This window comes from Nelusetta ayraudi, unplaced genomic scaffold (genome assembly GCF_046127955.1).
Source record: "Nelusetta ayraudi isolate G7.1 ecotype Tasmania unplaced genomic scaffold, CSIRO-AGI_Nayr_v1 ptg000004l, whole genome shotgun sequence".
In the NCBI taxonomy this organism is placed as follows: Eukaryota; Metazoa; Chordata; class Actinopteri; order Tetraodontiformes; family Monacanthidae; genus Nelusetta; species Nelusetta ayraudi.
In genome coordinates, this window is record NW_027466054.1 from 12,622,335 (window position 1) to 12,638,938 (window position 16,604).

The window sequence follows — 16,604 nt, forward strand, 5'->3', positions numbered from 1 at the left end:
CTGCTGGACAAAGAGCTGCTCTGCGCTCACGCTTGCAAACTCAGCCGCAGACGATTGATTATTTGGTCGACTCGACCCTAACCAACCACCAGGGGGGCGTTCAGGGTGGTGGTTGATGGAGGGGGTTCTCTTTGAGTGCAATGCCGAATATTCTGGCACTTCGGGCAAACTCGTATTTCATCCGAGGATGTTTTATCTTAGCCAAGGCCGTGGCTGAAACCGTGAGGCTAAAAAACAACAACAAAAGAAGCACTCTTGTCTCAGTCCGACCTGAGTGTGATCTGACCGTGCCGAATCAGCGTTGCAAGGTTTCAGCTGAACGCTGGAAGAGCCCAGCAGCCGAAACTCCACTTTGTTGCCGTGGATGTGCTCCAACAAGGTGGAAATTTCCATAAGTGGCCATAAATTTCCATAAATAAATGAAGGTGTTTCCCGCCACTACCAATACCAACAGCTTTCAAAAGCCCGGACACAGGAGGTCGTCGAAGTTCCAGTACTGCCCGTGTGAAACTGGTGGGTGTGCAGAGCGGACAGGGTTGTTCCGACCTTTGACCCCCACCGGACCCTCTTGGACACCCGGAGGCCACAGGCCGAGTTCAGCTTTTTCCACCATCGTCACCCTGGTGACGTCACCCCCTCCTCGCCTCCCCCCCCCGCCAACCGCTCCGCTCCGACAGTTCAGCAGTAGCGTGAGGTTCCGCATCTTAACAAAAAACTTGTGGGTTTTGCTCTGTTGACATTTTCCGAAAGATTTGAATAATGTGCTTTTAATTGGAGGGGGGAGGGAAAAAAAAATCAGGCGGTGACGAACATTGTGGCGGCTGTCAGCTGAGGAACAGGCTCCCTGTCGCCGGCACACCTACGCCGCTCACGCACTTGTAAGGTTGACAGAGCGAAAACTGCGCATGCACACACACACACACACACACACACACACACACACACACACACACACACAAAAGCCTGGCTCCATTTTCAGCGCGCTCGCTCGGAGCGCTGGAGAACTAAGGAAAAGCGCAGCGCCTCTGTCATTAAACCCTCAACCAAGTTGTCTAATTAATCCCACAAACTAGAGTCGCTGCCGGTGTGTCATGATGCCCTCGGCTCGCAGGCGGCAGAATTAATCTGGAGTGTCTCACTCTGCACTCTCAGCAGGGTCGCATGCTCTCTCTCTCTTTCTCTCTCTCTCTCTCGCTTAACCTTCCAAACAGCAGCGGCGGCAGCAGAACATTTTTTTTTTAGCTTGCACACACACACGCACACGCACACACACACATGCACGTCCTTGCAATCAGAACACATAGATAGAAATGTGTCCTTTTAACCCACTCAGCCAATCACCATATCACACCCCTCCACCCACCATCCCCCTCCCCACCAGCGACCCCCCACTCCCACCACCGCTGAGCGTTGCCCTGATTTCGCATTGTTTGATGTGTTTGTGCGCAGCATAAATTGCACTCAAGCTGGAGGACGAGAACAAATAAGGGGCATTTTTAAAGGTCTCATGTTGTGTAGGATTGTTTTGTTTCCAGTGTTTTGCAACGGCAACGTGTCTGGTGAACCAGTTAGAAATTAAAAAACAGAAAAAAAAAGGCAAAGATCTAAGAAAAAAAACAGTACTTCTTTTGCTGGACTGCTTTCCAGAAAGTGTGTCTGGAAATCAGCCCCTTGTGATGTCACAAGGGCACCCATGATATTTTTGATGGAGCCTACAAACTGAGTTAAAATGTCAATATCATGCAAAATTGTTCCACCAATGATTTGTGAGTATGTGTCTCTATGTTCTGCATAAAACTCCCCAGAAATCAGAAAGGTGGAAACCCTTCACTTGTTTCGTCCGTTCCACATTTTTGGAACACTGTGTTTGCAGCCAGGACAACATTCAGGCACTTTCTGCGAGCAGCCGTTGGCGTCGCTTCTGCCACCAGAAGACGCACTGGCTGCGGTCACGCTGCCACCGTCGCCGCCAGTAAGAAGGAAAAGCCGACTTTGCCGACTAATTTCAGCTCTGGTCGTTGACTGTTGGTCCACAGGAAGTGACGAGAGTGGCGCCGCCAACCGCTAATCTAGTTTACGCAAAAGACGACGCAATGTGGCAAAAACAAACCATAAAGGGATTTTGGGCATCACCCGGAAGAGGCCATCATTTCATAACAATAAATAGATAAATGAACTAAATTAACTGAGCTAAAATTGACTCCATTCTTCTCATTTGTTCAAATTAATGGTTTTTAAAACTGCACCAGAGTTGAATGACCATTTATTTTGCTGCAACAAGCGGCTGCATGAGAGAACGGATGGATTTAATCACCGACTGACAAGCAAAGAGCCATCAGTGTGATGACCTCCGGTCCGATGTTACCAGGGTCACAGCGCACCAACAGAGTAATGAAGCTGCAATAATCACATGTGATTGGGTTTCTTCATGACGGATGATGAGGCTCCCGCTCAGCCAACCGGCAGATAAGTCCTGCGATGCTGTCCGTGGTCCTGAAACCAGATTCTGCTCCTGCACCTTTGATCGATTGGCTCATTGACTCGTCGCTACGTTTTCCCTTCAAACGCCGTTTCATTTCCGCGAACATGGCAGCAATTGATTCATTGTTTTCAGAGTTAATAAACATGAATTTCTGGATTTCACTCCCCTAACCCTCTTGCACTGTTGAAATAGAATTCTCAGAACAATTCCTTGCCATCATGTTACATAAAAATAAAATTACTACTTGAAGTCTTCAACGCTTTGATTATATCTATTATCCATTTATACACATTTTTGTATATTGTACAGTTCCTGCCCGCGGAGGTTGGACACACATGACTGGGCAGAAGGTGTCGTGCTCAAACATTATAAAAACAGACTTGGCCTCTTAAATAAGAAACTAAGCTGGGGACCAAGGGAAGTGTGTGTGTGTGTGTGTGTGTGTGTGTGTGTGTGTGTGTGTGTGTTCCGAGACGACCAGGGTACAGAACGATCGTGAAAGCCTTACAAAAAGTTTGAGTAATGTGAGGCTGCTGTGTGTTTGCGCAACTTTTGCATTCTCCTGCCCACCGCGCTCATGCAGAGGAGGACAGCGCGACACAGCAATTTCAGGAAAATGAGTGCATGTCAGGCTCTTTTGCAATGCTAAAAAACCAAAACAAAACAAAACAAACAAACAAACACTGTAAGCTCTTTGTGCTGTTAGGACTGAATTCTGGCATAGCTGAAAGTCTTGTAGACAAGTGAAAATGTGTCAGAGATCCTGCAGCGCTGCTCCCTGAGTTTTCCTGCACTGCTATTTCCATAGGCACCAGTAGTCTGGCTGAGTCGAGCCAGTTGCTTTTTGTTTCGCCGACACCTCGTTTCTAACAACGCTATGTAAATAACTTTTTCCCGCCAGTGTGGGACTGTGACCCTAAAAACAGGAGAACCGACGAGTAAAACATCACCCATAAAAACATCACTCTCTTGATATTGATATTGGAAACGCTGGTCCTCAGGCGTTTGTGTGTGTGTGTTATCACACGTCACACAGGCTGCAGTACTGGGGGACCAACAGGTGCAGCTGCAGAGCTCAGAGGGTCAACAAGATTTGAGATGACACAAGCGATGCTGTCATAATGCACGTGTGTGTGTGTGTGTGTGTGTGGGGGGGGGTGATTGCAAAGAGGGGCCAAAGGTGTGGGGGGTGGGCGGGGTCTACTATCTAAGTGGTGAGGCGTTCAGGAGCCGTCCTGGGCAGTGTTGTTGGGATTACTCCATAAAAGTAAAGATTACTGATACTACTTTGCTTCATAAGTAAGCAATTACTAATTACTAATTACTTAAGTTAAAAAAAGATAAAGTAACCGATGCAGATATTTTCGAAGTTGACAACATCTTGATTCCTTCACATAACGTACAACGAACCACAATATTCTTTCGTCTAGACGAGATGAACTCAAAATAATGTTTGTATTTCCAGCTGTCAAACGCAATCGCTGTTTTTTCTTTTTGCCGCCGCCATGCTTGTTTTGGTGCGTCGTTGCATATCAATGACGTTGCATGCACTGCTGCATCATCAATCAGAGACATCGTTGTTTTTGGTTGTTTTTCAAAATTTCAGACATTTTGTGGACATTTTTAGCTTGCAAAATTTTTCGGAAAAGTAACGGAATGGTTGCTTGATAAAGTAATTATGAATAATGTAATGTAGAATTATCAGTTTTGCCAGAGTAATCCCGTTACATTACTTCGTTACTCAAAAAGTAGTTTAATTACAGTAGTGGATTACTTAGTAAGGGATTACTCGCCAACACTGGTCTTGGGGTCTTGTTTGTGCCCGCGAGACAAACCGCACAGCTTCGACAACAACACCAGCAGGGGAAAAAAAACAACCCAGCGACGCTGATGAGTTGCAGGGAGGTTTTAGAGGGAGGATTTAAGCAGTCTCGGGGATGCATGAGGAATAAACACACTGGAGCTGTAATCAGTGACGTTTTTAAATGATGATTACAGCTGGACTGTCGCGTTGTCTCGCCAGAGGGAGGAAGATTGTGTTATCAGAATATTCAGGACCAGTTGTTGCGTCAGAACCAAATGATTCAATTAGAAGATCCAGATCAGACTGAAACAGTTGCAAACGGTGAAAACGTGCAGCAGCCGTCCGCAGATATTTGGGCGTCTTATTTCTTATTTTTATCAAAGCAGAGGGGAAACCTGAACATGATGTAATCCACCGCATCTTCATTTCAACTCTAAAAGAATGACTTCACACACCTGAAATATTAGCGCTCACCAGCTGCAACACAACAACACTAACAGAGTGCTTTGAAATGTCATGTTGCGTGATGTTGCCGCTGGATTACAAACACGCCGCACCTGTCGGAGTTTCCCACTCTGATTTATCACAGCAAACATGACATGAGAAGCCCTAATGGAAGACGCGAACAGTAAATTTAGCGATAGATATTTTCCAGTTGATACAGTGTCGGGGTGGGATGTAAATTTATAATTGCATAACAGAAGGGAAGCTACCAAAGATTCAACACAAAAATCTTGTTCCCGGTTCAGCCTGCAGTCAAGGTTGTGATCAAAGATGCAGATACATCAATAAATGAACCATTTTAAATGGAACGACTCACGTCCTGTTTGCACTTTGAGCAATTTGTTTTTCACTCTGCTCGTTACGACCCTCAGCGTGAGTCTCGTTCTTCGCTAATCGACGGCTACTGTGGACGCGCCGCCTTGGCTTCCCCGTCTTCGCTCAGATTTAGTTTCAATGCGGTGAAGCTCCTGTTAAAAAGTCTGATTCTTCGCCTCTTTGAGGTTACATTGCATAACCAATTACACCGACATCTTTCCTCATTTTCTCCTCCGGTCCCAAAAAGATAATTAGTGCACAAAAAAAAGCAGATGGGCAGACCCTGTGGTGCTTCAGAGCTACACAGCTGGGCAGATGTATCGCAGCCAACCGACCTCTGCTGCAAAAATAAATAAATAATTAAAAAAATCTCAAGCACTCAAACCAAGATGCAAACAAGCAGAGCCTTTGCTGAAGGCGCACACGTAATCCTCTGCTCCTTGAAATGATGTTCCATTAGTGGAGCGCCACAAGCAGATAAAGCCACGGAGACCACTCACGGCGCGCTGCTATTTCACACTTGTCCCTCATTTGAACACATCCTAGAGAACATAATGAAAATCCTGAGAAAATTGCCCGGGGTGTCTAATGAAAAGGGTTTTAACATCCCTGTGATAAAAAAAAAAGAGAAAGAAACACGCCAGGATAAAAACCTGCAAACCACCAAAAGCCACAAAGAGGAGCTGAGCTTCCATTTTATTGCGTCCCTCATTTTCAAGGTGCGCGCGGAGGAGCAGAAAATAAATTAGCAGAACAGGCTGAGAGAGTGAAAGGGAAGAGCCGGACAAATTCACCCCCAATTTGCATTCATTTGCGGGCTGGCTGATTGTCGCGGCTCCAACAGGTTGGATAATTCACTGATGCAGCAACACGCTCGCTGATTTAAAGCCTCCTTTTAGGGAAATTGTTCCTCAATTATCGAGAAGTAAAAGCAGAATCAGTCAACGGCTGGACGTTGACGTTGCGCAAGGTAGGAAAAACACAACTGATCAAAGTTACTGTGTTACTGTCCCACAGTGTTGGGACAATGACCGCATCGACCTGTCAGGAAAGAGAATTTTGCACAAGCTGCTGTACCATCACTTCACTATGGACCATCTGAGAGTCCCTGGACAGTCAGTAGGAGATCATTTCACTTCCTGCCAGGTCCTTCTGTGCTGGGTGGCAAACTGATTTAAAACACAGCTGTACTACTATGTAATTGTTAATAATTACCATTTATCACCAATTATCAGACCAGCAGTGCAGCAGCTTTAACATGAATTACCACACAACTGGCTGCTGTGCTTGAAAAGCTGGAGACAGTTTAACTTCTGTTCTGTGATTCGCAGGCTGCTGTGCGACCGGCGCTGTGCTTTTTGAAACTGTTGTTGACCTCGGCTTGTTTACACACTTAGGGAAACAGGCCCAGTGGTGACAAGGCTGCTGAAAATGGCAAAAACTGGTGTCTGCTTTCCCCGACTCGCCTTGTTGTGAAGTGTAGACAAGCTCATTTCTTTCTTCCATTGACCTGCTTTAAATGACTCTGCCGACTCATGAGGCTGATGAAAAATGGCCTTTGAGGATGCATGGCGGGGAAGTTTGGCCCTCTCACGCTCTTTAATCTGACTTACACGCTGCAGGCGGCTCACAGAAGCTAAACACTGTCTCCCCTCCGCGGCCACTGCCGCCGATCGATCCGTGTCATTTGCCAGCGCATTGATTGGATCCTCCGGTCGCGATGGTCCCTCAGAGAGACTTCTCCCGGACGATCCGGGGCCTAATTCCACGCTTTTTCAGCCACTTTCTCCGTCGACGGTATCCGTCTGGGTCAATGCCTGGGCTTTCTGGCTCCGCCCCCCACCCTCACCTCCCGTCTCCCTCTGGGCAAACAAGTATTAATGGTGCCAGGTGAGGGGATAATGAGGCGGCCAGACGAGAGCTCGGCGAGGTCGGGGAGTGGCGGCGGCACACAGGGTCGTCATTGTCACGGCGTAACGAGAGACGGAGAGAGAGGAGGCCGCGTCCCCAACTGACTTTGGAAAAACCAAACCTTTATGTCCTGCATAAAGGAATCACCTGTCCAGGTGGTCTTTTCAAAAAAAAAAAAAAAAAAGGAAACCAGTTGAACCAGTCCAACCAACCACACACACACACACACACACACACACACACACCACTGATCACTAAAGGTCAGAGAACAAAGACGAAAATAGCAAAGAGGACAACAGACGGATGTGGTGCTGCATGAAATTCTGTGTTGGACACAGAAAGTGATGCTTGCAGTTGAGACTTGCAGACTGGCTTGGCACATTATTGCATTGATACTCCTCATTTCCTATTATGTGCAAAGATGACGGAACAATGACGCAGCGAGGACAAATCAAATCTTCTCATCATATTTATGGAACCACTTGTAATGTAACAACGCTTCAAATCAGCACATCCATTTGATAAATAGCCGCGTCAAATTAATTCTTCTTTATCTTATTGCAGTTTTATATGTTGGAGCGGGAGAGAAGGTGCATTTATAAAGACCCGGTGATGAACACACTAGGATCTAGAATACAAAGAATTTATTGGAAAAAGTTATTGAAAATAAACAACTGAAGTATTTTCATTTGCTCAAATTAAGTTTTCCAAAAATAATAGATAAAGATCTCAGCACTCTGGAAGGAACAGGTGCGTAGCAGGAGGGCGCCACCCAGAAGTCATCCACAATCAAAAACAAGCTCCCGCACACTGTTCTGCTGTCTCTTTATTAATGATGTTTTGGTCGACAGACCTTCGTCAGGCATCACACATGACGTGCTTGCATACATTTCTATACATATATAGGCGTGTAGTGGATGCAGTTAGCCAATCAGAAGGCTGGAGGGCTCAACACTGCTGATGGGCCTCACCTGTCAGGTAAAACCAACAGCACTTACAAATACATTACAGTTCAATCACCCTATATTCTGGAGGCTTTCATCACGTGAAAGGATTTACAGTATGAAGGATGATGGTTTGTACGTCAAAGGACCCAACAGAACATAATATACAAGAGGGGGATACCCATTGTCAAAATGTGAGATAAAATACAAACAGACAAAAATATTTAGATCTGATAAAAAAACAGTGAATAAATAAGAATTGTACAGTTAACAAGACCGCAAGCCTTCGACAAATAAACAGGTGTTTCCGTTGTTCTGCAATATGTTTTCTCACCTCTAGATGCTGCTAAATCTTACACACCGGGCCTTTAACTTGTCCCAGTCGTAATCCCGTTTTTGAGGAAGACCAGCGCGAGTGGTGACGGGCTGCGCTCAGGCAAACCCCTTGACCTCAAAAATAGCAGCCACCGCATTAATCACGGCTGGAGGAGGGGGCTGGTCGATTGGCCGACGTCTCACATCCATCTCCGTGCGCTCCAAATTTAGGTGATAACGAGGGATGACGCTGATGGCCGAGGACATTAAATTGTCCCCGCATTGCCGCGCCAGAGCCGCACTATTAATCACACAGATACGCAAGCAGTGACGACGCCTTTTCAATCGGGAGCGAAACTTTTTTTTGTTGTTGAAATCTGCTGCGCAGTTGTGTGACTGATGAACTCTGTCCGCTGCAAAACGAGACAAATTCAAACAAAATGTTACATTTTTCAAGGATATGCGTCATTATGTCCAATAGTTAGTCACACGGATATCAAATTTCTTGAGTAAACATAAAAAACACATTACTTAAAGTAAACATCAGAGTGGCTGCCAGCGACTCCATCTTCATTAATCGTAATTTTTTTTTAAAAATATTTTGCTTCCAAAGACGGCTTCTGCTTTTACGACGCAAAAATCTGAGCCAGAGGAGAAATCATCAGCCAGACTGCAATATTTGCACCTGCACACTTATAAAAAAAACAAAAACACTCATTGACTGTTATGTATATACGTACAGCGCCTTGCAAAAGTATCCACCCCTCCCCCCTTTGCTTTTATCTATTTTGTTAGATTTCAGCCTGTAATTTAAATGTTTTTCATCTGAATATTTTTATGAGATGGATCTGCACAGAGTAATCTAAGTTGGTGAAGTGAAATGAGAAAAAAATATATAAAAGAATAAAGAAATAAAAAAGTGGAAATTGGCATGGTACCTTCACAAGTCACAGAATTAGTTCAATGAAGTCCACTTGTGTTCAATCTAAGTGTCACATGATGTGTCAGTATAAACACACCTTCTCTGAGAGGCCCCAATGGGCTGCAACTCTACTTAGCAAGAAGAATCACATCATGAAGACCAAGGAGTTCTCCAAACAAGTCAGGGACAAAGTTATAGAGAGATACAAGTCAGGACTGGGTTATAAAAAAACATCTACATCTTTGATGATCCCCCGGAGCACCATCAAATCTATAATCGCCAAATGGAAACAACACGGGACCACAACAAACCTGCCAAGACAGGGCCGACCACCAAAACTCACAGACCGGGCAAAGAGGGCATTGATCAGAGAGGCAACACAGAGATCAAAGGTAACCCTGAAGGAGCTGCAGAGTTCTACAGCAAACACTGGTGTGTCTGTCCATAGACCCACAATAAGCCGTACACTCCATAGAGCTGGGCTTTATGGAAGAGTGGCCAGAAAAAAGCCTTTACTCAGTGTTAAAAATAAGAAGGCAAAAAGCATGTGGACAACCCCCTAAATGTATGGCGGAAGGTGATCTGGTCAGATGAGACTAAAATTGAACTTTTTGGCCACAAAGGGAAACGCTATGTCTGGCAGCAACCCAATACTTCCCATCACCCCAAGCACACTGTCCCCACAGTGAAACATGGTGGTGGCAGCATCATGCTATGGGGATGTTTTGCAGCAGCAGGGACGGGGAAATTGGTCCGCATAGAGGGGAAGATGGATGGTGCTAAATACAGGGACATTCTGGAGCAAAACCTGTTTCAGTCCACCTGTGATTTGCGACTGGGACGGAGGTTCACTTTCCAGCAGGACAAAGACCTGCAGCATACTGCTAAAGCTACGCATGAATGGTTTAAGGAGAAGAAGTTAAATGTGCTAGAATGGGCTAGTCAAAGCCCGGACCTCAATCCGATTGAAAAATCTCTGGTTTGACTTGAAGACTGCCGTACACAAGCGGAAAACATCCAACTTGGAGGAGCTGGAGAAGTTTTGCCATGAGGAATGGGCAAAAATCCCAGTTGAAAGATGTGGCAAGCTCATAGAGACCTATCAGAAGAGACTTACAGCAGTAATTGCTGCAAAAGGTGGCTCTACAAAGTACTGACTTCAGGGGGGTGAATACATATGCACATGCCAATTTCCACTTTTTTATTTCTTTAAATTATTCTTTAAATTATATATTTTTTTCTCATTTCACTTCACCAACTTAGATTACTTTGTGCAGATCCATCTCACAAAATATTCAGATGAAAAACATTTAAATTACAGGCTGAAATCTAACTTGCCAAGCTTGCCATAACCAAGCACCGAACCCTGGGGGACCGGGCCTTCAGTGTCTCCGCCCCCACCCTCTGGAACTCCCTCCCCAAACACATACGCAACTGTACGGAGCTCAACAACTTCAAGACTGCCCTCAAAACCCACCTCTTCAGAATTGCCTACCCCACCTGAACCCTCCTACCCACCACACCTCCCAGCCCATATTTGCCCTCTCAACCCAGTCTGTTTTAAACAGATTTTATTATTATCTATTTTAATCGTTTTTAATTTTTAATCTCTCGCATTGTTTCTATTGTTATTTTACCTGTAAAGCGACTCCGACCACCTGTAAGAGCGCTTTACAAATAAAAAACATTATAAAAACATTAAAATAGATAAAAGCAAAGGGGGTGCGGGGGGACGGGGGTGAATACTTTTGCAAGGCGCTGTATGTATGTACAGAAGACTGCTGCTGCATACAACAAACAGGGCGATCAAGGTTTCAACGTGCACGCGTACAGTCTGTGAATATTAACAGAGCGCTCGGAGCTTCGGGCGACACGCTGAGAATATCTCCGTATGAGATCCACCAGAAGGCTAAACAAACCGCTGCTTCCCAGAGGAGCAGGACGCCGCGGGCAAGGCTACGAACGCAACAAAAAGCAGAGGGGGGGGGGCGAGCAAAGAGGAGAAGGCAAGAAATCAAAGCGGAATCTCTGCGGTTCCATCGCAAACACGCAGAAAGCAAACAGTGCAAAGAAGAGCTCACAAAGCTGGCGCTTCAGCAGCGGGGGGTGGGGGGGGAGAGATGAAAGTCAACCTTAAGATAAATAATCCCTTTCCCGCTAAAGGGCAACGCACTTCTTTCAAGTGGAGAAATGTGTCTGACAGAGTGTGTCACAAACCCGCCCGCAAAAGGCAGCAGGAGAGTGCTTTTTATTTTTTTCCTCGCAGAGCGCCGCTTCAGTCCCGTTCGCTCCTTTATTGGACGACTTGGGAGCAGGATCATTGGAAATGTGATAACGCGGTGATGAATGGCCCGGTGACGACATTACAAACGAGCAGCAGGGGAGCTGTAAAAAGAAGGGGCTTTATGAAGACTCCGCCGCCGATAACACCCACATAAAAACATAAGCAGTGTGTGGGGGGAGTGAGGGGGACACGCCGAAGCTCATGTGACACCGTTTTATTGATTCGCAGCACGTATAACCGTCACCACCTGTTTGAGTCGAGACAAACGACAGCCTCTCGGTCACCAAGACTGGCAGGGTTGCACAAAGAAAAAAACACAACAACACTCCATTGTTTGGGTTTATGATTGGTCTTGACATTGATTTGATCAGCCAGAACCCCAATATCACTGTGATTTGAGATCATGTCAGTTTTAAGTGGAGGCTGCTGTTGAATCTCTGAACATATGCGTTAGCACCATCCACAACTTTTATTTTAAATGATTTTTGCCCTCCTTTGCAAACATTCCCTCTGGACTTTAATCCAGCAAGACATGTTTAATAAATCCAGTGGACATATGAAATATTCCATCCAGAGCAGCCAAGCTACTGAAGCTGATAAGAAGCTGGTATCCCTGCCCACCTGGTGGTGTACACCTGGCGCGCACGTTTTTGTTTTTTCTCTGTGCAGAGCTTTTGTTGTTGCGCTCTGAATGTCTTGCAGGTTTTCAGTGTTTTTCTCATCCCCAGTGGACAGCCCTCATTAAATATTGAAGGTCTTTCCTACATATGTGCTGTGTTAATAGGCGATGTGTTTCCTCAGCGCCCCCGGTGTTCACTGGCAGCGTTAAATTTCTAGATGTAAAAACAACCTACTCTGTTTGACTTTTGCTCTGTATGCACTTGGAACTTTTTGGGGGGTTTTCTTTTTCTTTTTTCTTTGTTTGTTTGCAATCACGTTTATGTTGCACACCTGGGAAAATGTGTTTTCATCTGTGAACAAAAGGCTAATGGAATACAGAACCAGACAGTTGTGTTGCTGTCCTTTGCTTTTATAGCTTGTTATGTGGAAAACGCCAAAGTATGTGTAAGTGTTTTTTCGCCATAAATGCGCAAGCATACCTGAGAGGTCTGCAAACACAAGAGGCAGCGAGTGATGGACTCGTTGGCGGGTCAAGTTTGTTTTTCGCGCATTTTTTGTGAACGCTTCCTTGTCTTGGTAAGTTTTGATGGACCCATTTTTTCCTCATATTTGGGCCGTTCAGAGGGCAGAGATGCATCAAGTGTCTCTAAGAATTAACTCCCAACCCGGCTCTCCATGTCACAGTGTACCCAACCCTGTGTTTGACACTGAACCTGGACCCATGTCTGAAAATGAAGATGGCGCTCTGTCTAACACTGAACCCGGACCTATGGCCAACAATTTGCCAGCATCTCCCATCATGTCAGCCAGTGAGCCTCCATACCTGCCCACAGAAATCCTATCAATGATTCTTGCCTGTTCTCTCAATCAAGACATGTCAAGACATGCTGGGATTGTTCAATCGAGTCTCAGCCTTGTTCTGCGACCGAGCTGCAACATTTCACCACCAAGTCTACATCAGAGAGAGCCTTGCAGAGGATTTGGAACTTGACAAACGTAACGATTGTTCCATCAGAATTCTGAAACTCTACAAGGCTGCTGGACGTGGCAGTGGTCTCAGCAAACGTCTGAAAGAGCTGTTTGGCAAGGACAGTAGATGGATGCAAGCCTTGGGTTCTGAGAAGTCACGTGGCCTTTGGCTGGGACAAAAGTAAGGACATCTACTGGAAGAAGTAATCAACATTATTAGTTGGTGTGTTTTGTTTGTTTTTTCAGGTTTGGAAATAATTTGAGTAGGGACAATAATACCAAGTTATTTTGTAGCTCATGCTATATGTTTATCAGTTTTCGGTCTTCAGAGGTTGAGAGACTTCCTCGAAATGCAGAGAATAAAAAAAGTCACAGGTGCTGAGTCACTGCATTTTGGGGTGCGAGGCACTGCGCCATTCATTAGGGCGGTGCCTGGAAGGTGCAGGTCAGCGCTTTTCCCAGTCGCATCTCTTTGAACACAAATTCCTGCGCTCGTCCTGAGCCACAAGACAATAAAAAACAGAAAAATGAAGAATGAGAGTGTTGTCTATGCGCAGTTGCTGCTCTCATTACTTCATTGTGCGACGACCCCCCACTCCCCAACTCCACCTCCCTTGTAAACCATGTGCGTAGGATCTTTGATTATGATTCATGGCGGTGGAGGAGAGACAATTTTACCCAATGGCTCCTTGCAGTGCAGCATCCAGCGCCAGAGCCACAATATTGGGACGGAAATTTACGTTATTAAGTCGCAGCGTGATGAGATGAGATGCGGCCTGCGGCTCCTCCGCTCGCTCCTGGAGATGGATGAGAGTCAAATTTGAAACAACAAAAAAAACAAACGAAAACGTCTGCGACGAGCGGGAAGGCAGTGAGAGGCGCGAGGGCGATGACAGCGACTGTCATAGTCCTTCTGACATTCCTCCTCGTCTCGGGGGTTGTGAAACTCCGGCAAACTGTTGAATTTAAAACAACGAGAAGGACAACAATTCGATGGGCGATTTTTTCAGCACCTCCAGTGTCTTTTCAGAGAGGCCACTTGACAGACGTTGCTGATCCTTTCATCGTTTCATTTCATCGGCGTCAACATAAAAACACCCGGAACCTGTTTGCGTGCCACCGGGGCTCATGGGAAAACCATTATTATTTTTTTTTCCACCGAGCGCCGTGGAAAAGCTGGCGCAACCTTCTGCTCGGCTGCGCGGCAGCGGGCGAACGGCACATTCCTTGGCAGGGCCGCTCGGGGGGCGTCTGCTAAAGGGATTTGTCACGGCGTTTTTCGCAGTGCGGCTGCAAAATCGCAGAGTGATGCGCGCCGCCGAAAGGGAGCTGCTCCGATCCCTGTGGAAAAGAGTGGCGGAGGTGCCAGATAATCACGCTCAGACTTTCGCCGGGCCAAAAAAAAATGTTGACTTTACCGTTTTTCGGGGGTAACACGAACTGCCGAAAAAAATCGGAAACAGAAAGCGAGGGAAAAAGGCCTTCCGATGGAGGGAGAAATGTTCCGGCGCGCAGACATTTTTTTTTTGTTTGTTTTTTTTTTTACGGCACAAGATTGTTTTTTAATAACCGGCCACATTTATTTGAACGAGGGGCGTTCAGTGGGTCAGGAGGATAAAACACATAAATACAGGAGCCGGTCGGCTGTATAACAACCTCAGAGTAAATTACAACCGGGGCTCAAACTGCGGCCACAGCGAGCCAAATGGAAAGATGACATAAATCTGAGATGTTAAATCTATTCACTTTCAAACGCACAAGTTGGAAATCATGAGAGGTTTTTGGGGTTTAGGGGTGTGGGGAGGATGAGGTTAGCGACGGAGGTATTTTCCATCCATTAGTGGCGTAGCATGAGATACGCACATAATTCACTTTCCACATCTTCACCCAATTAACTAATCGCATCAGAGTGGAGCACGCTCAGGCTGGATGTTGCATGTCACGTGCGCGCACGAGCATACAGCTGACGCAACTGAAAGGTTTTGTGAATACATTCTAGCGGACGCTTCGAAGCTCAGGCAGTTTTTCTATATGATTCAGGGGTGAGGGAGGGTACAGATGGCACCGGCTCCTCACCACTGCAGTGGCTGGCACAGGGAGTACAGAGTCCTGCGGATAAAGTGGTGCAGGTTCACAGCCAGATGTGAGAAGCAGCACCAGTGAGGCAAAAAAAGAAAGCAAACTGGAAACAACTTCCTGCAATTTGCAATGAAGTAAACTCACTTGAGTTTTTGTTCTTGTTTTTTCCCAAACGCTCGCTGGCTAACGAGCAGAATGTTTTATGGAAACCGGTTTGCCGGATGAACTTCTGCTCGGAGCGAATGTTCATTCATATTCATTTTTTGTTTTAAGCATTTAAATTTTTTTCACAAGTTCATTCCAAAAAAACCCATCCAGGCACACACATCAATTTGGTGCCTCCTGTGATCAGGACTAAAAGAAAGACGCAAAAAACTTCTACAAAACTTGGTTGACAAAAACAGTGGTGACTTGAGGAGAATTGTTATTTATACCTTGACACTAAACAAGAAGTGTTTGGGGAGATTTGTTTGAATCGCTGATGTTTTTTTCAAAAAATATTATCGAGTTGGTCCTCCTGTTCTCTATCCAGCTAAGCCTTCCGTTCACATAAATAAACAGACCCTATTTTCTCTTAAGGTTCTCATTGGTTTGAAGTTGAACATTAGTCTTTGTGTCTCAGAAGGCCGTGAGAAGACAAACACGTCCTGGGTGGTTCGGGATCGAACGGGATCAGGTTTAGAGAGCATAAAGACGAGTGAGTGACGACCTTGTGAGAGGGAAAACACGACCAGCCTCCAATTCAGACGGGACATCGAGTGAAGGGCCCGCAGTTCTTTCTTTTGTCCCGCCGACAATGACATTCTCATCTCCACTTGTCGTGTCATTGACCCTGCAGTGGGAATCAGATGCTCATTGAGCCGGCTTGACCACTCCGGCTTTCACAACACATGTTTCACAACAATGCGCTCTAATGGCCTTGTTTGCACAGGTACAATATGAGGGACAGGCCTTTTCATTTTTTCTTAAGTGCAGTCCCGCCGATGTGCAAACAGATGCCACCAAAACCTGCATGCAAAGTCTTTCACCTTTAAAAAAAGAAATCTGGTTACATCTCCAGCGGTTTCACCGAACAAACAGATGTCGAACTGAAACAATTTGCAATGGTCGCTCTTAGCAAGCGGAGAGAATCAGAGCCTTGTGCTGGTGTATTGAGCATCAATAATGATGGATGGACAAACGGTGTTGCATAACCCAGAAAAGGCTGCTTAAAAAAAAAAAATTAAAAAAAAAGGTTTCCAGCAGCAATGAGAAGATTCTCATTCTTCTCTGTCTATGTTCAGTCAGTCTCACCCCTGTTTTACACCAGAAGCATCTGCAGAGCGTTAGCAGAGCGACCGCGTAGACGCTCTGCTTCGCTCCAGCAGCCTCCCACACAGGACGCGTTTTACGAGCAGAGCGTCTCGCGCAGCGGCTCGATCGGTTCACACGAGGATTGCAAGATCGCGCGACAG

The 16,604-nt window shown here is 45.9% G+C and overlaps 1 protein-coding gene across 3 annotated transcripts in view; it reads right to left on the reverse strand.

Annotated features, from left to right (window-relative positions):
• kcnq5b (potassium voltage-gated channel, KQT-like subfamily, member 5b) overlaps positions 1–16,604 on the reverse strand; it is a 90,066-nt gene that overhangs the window by 22,639 nt on the left and 50,823 nt on the right. The gene's annotated exons all lie outside the window — the stretch shown is intronic.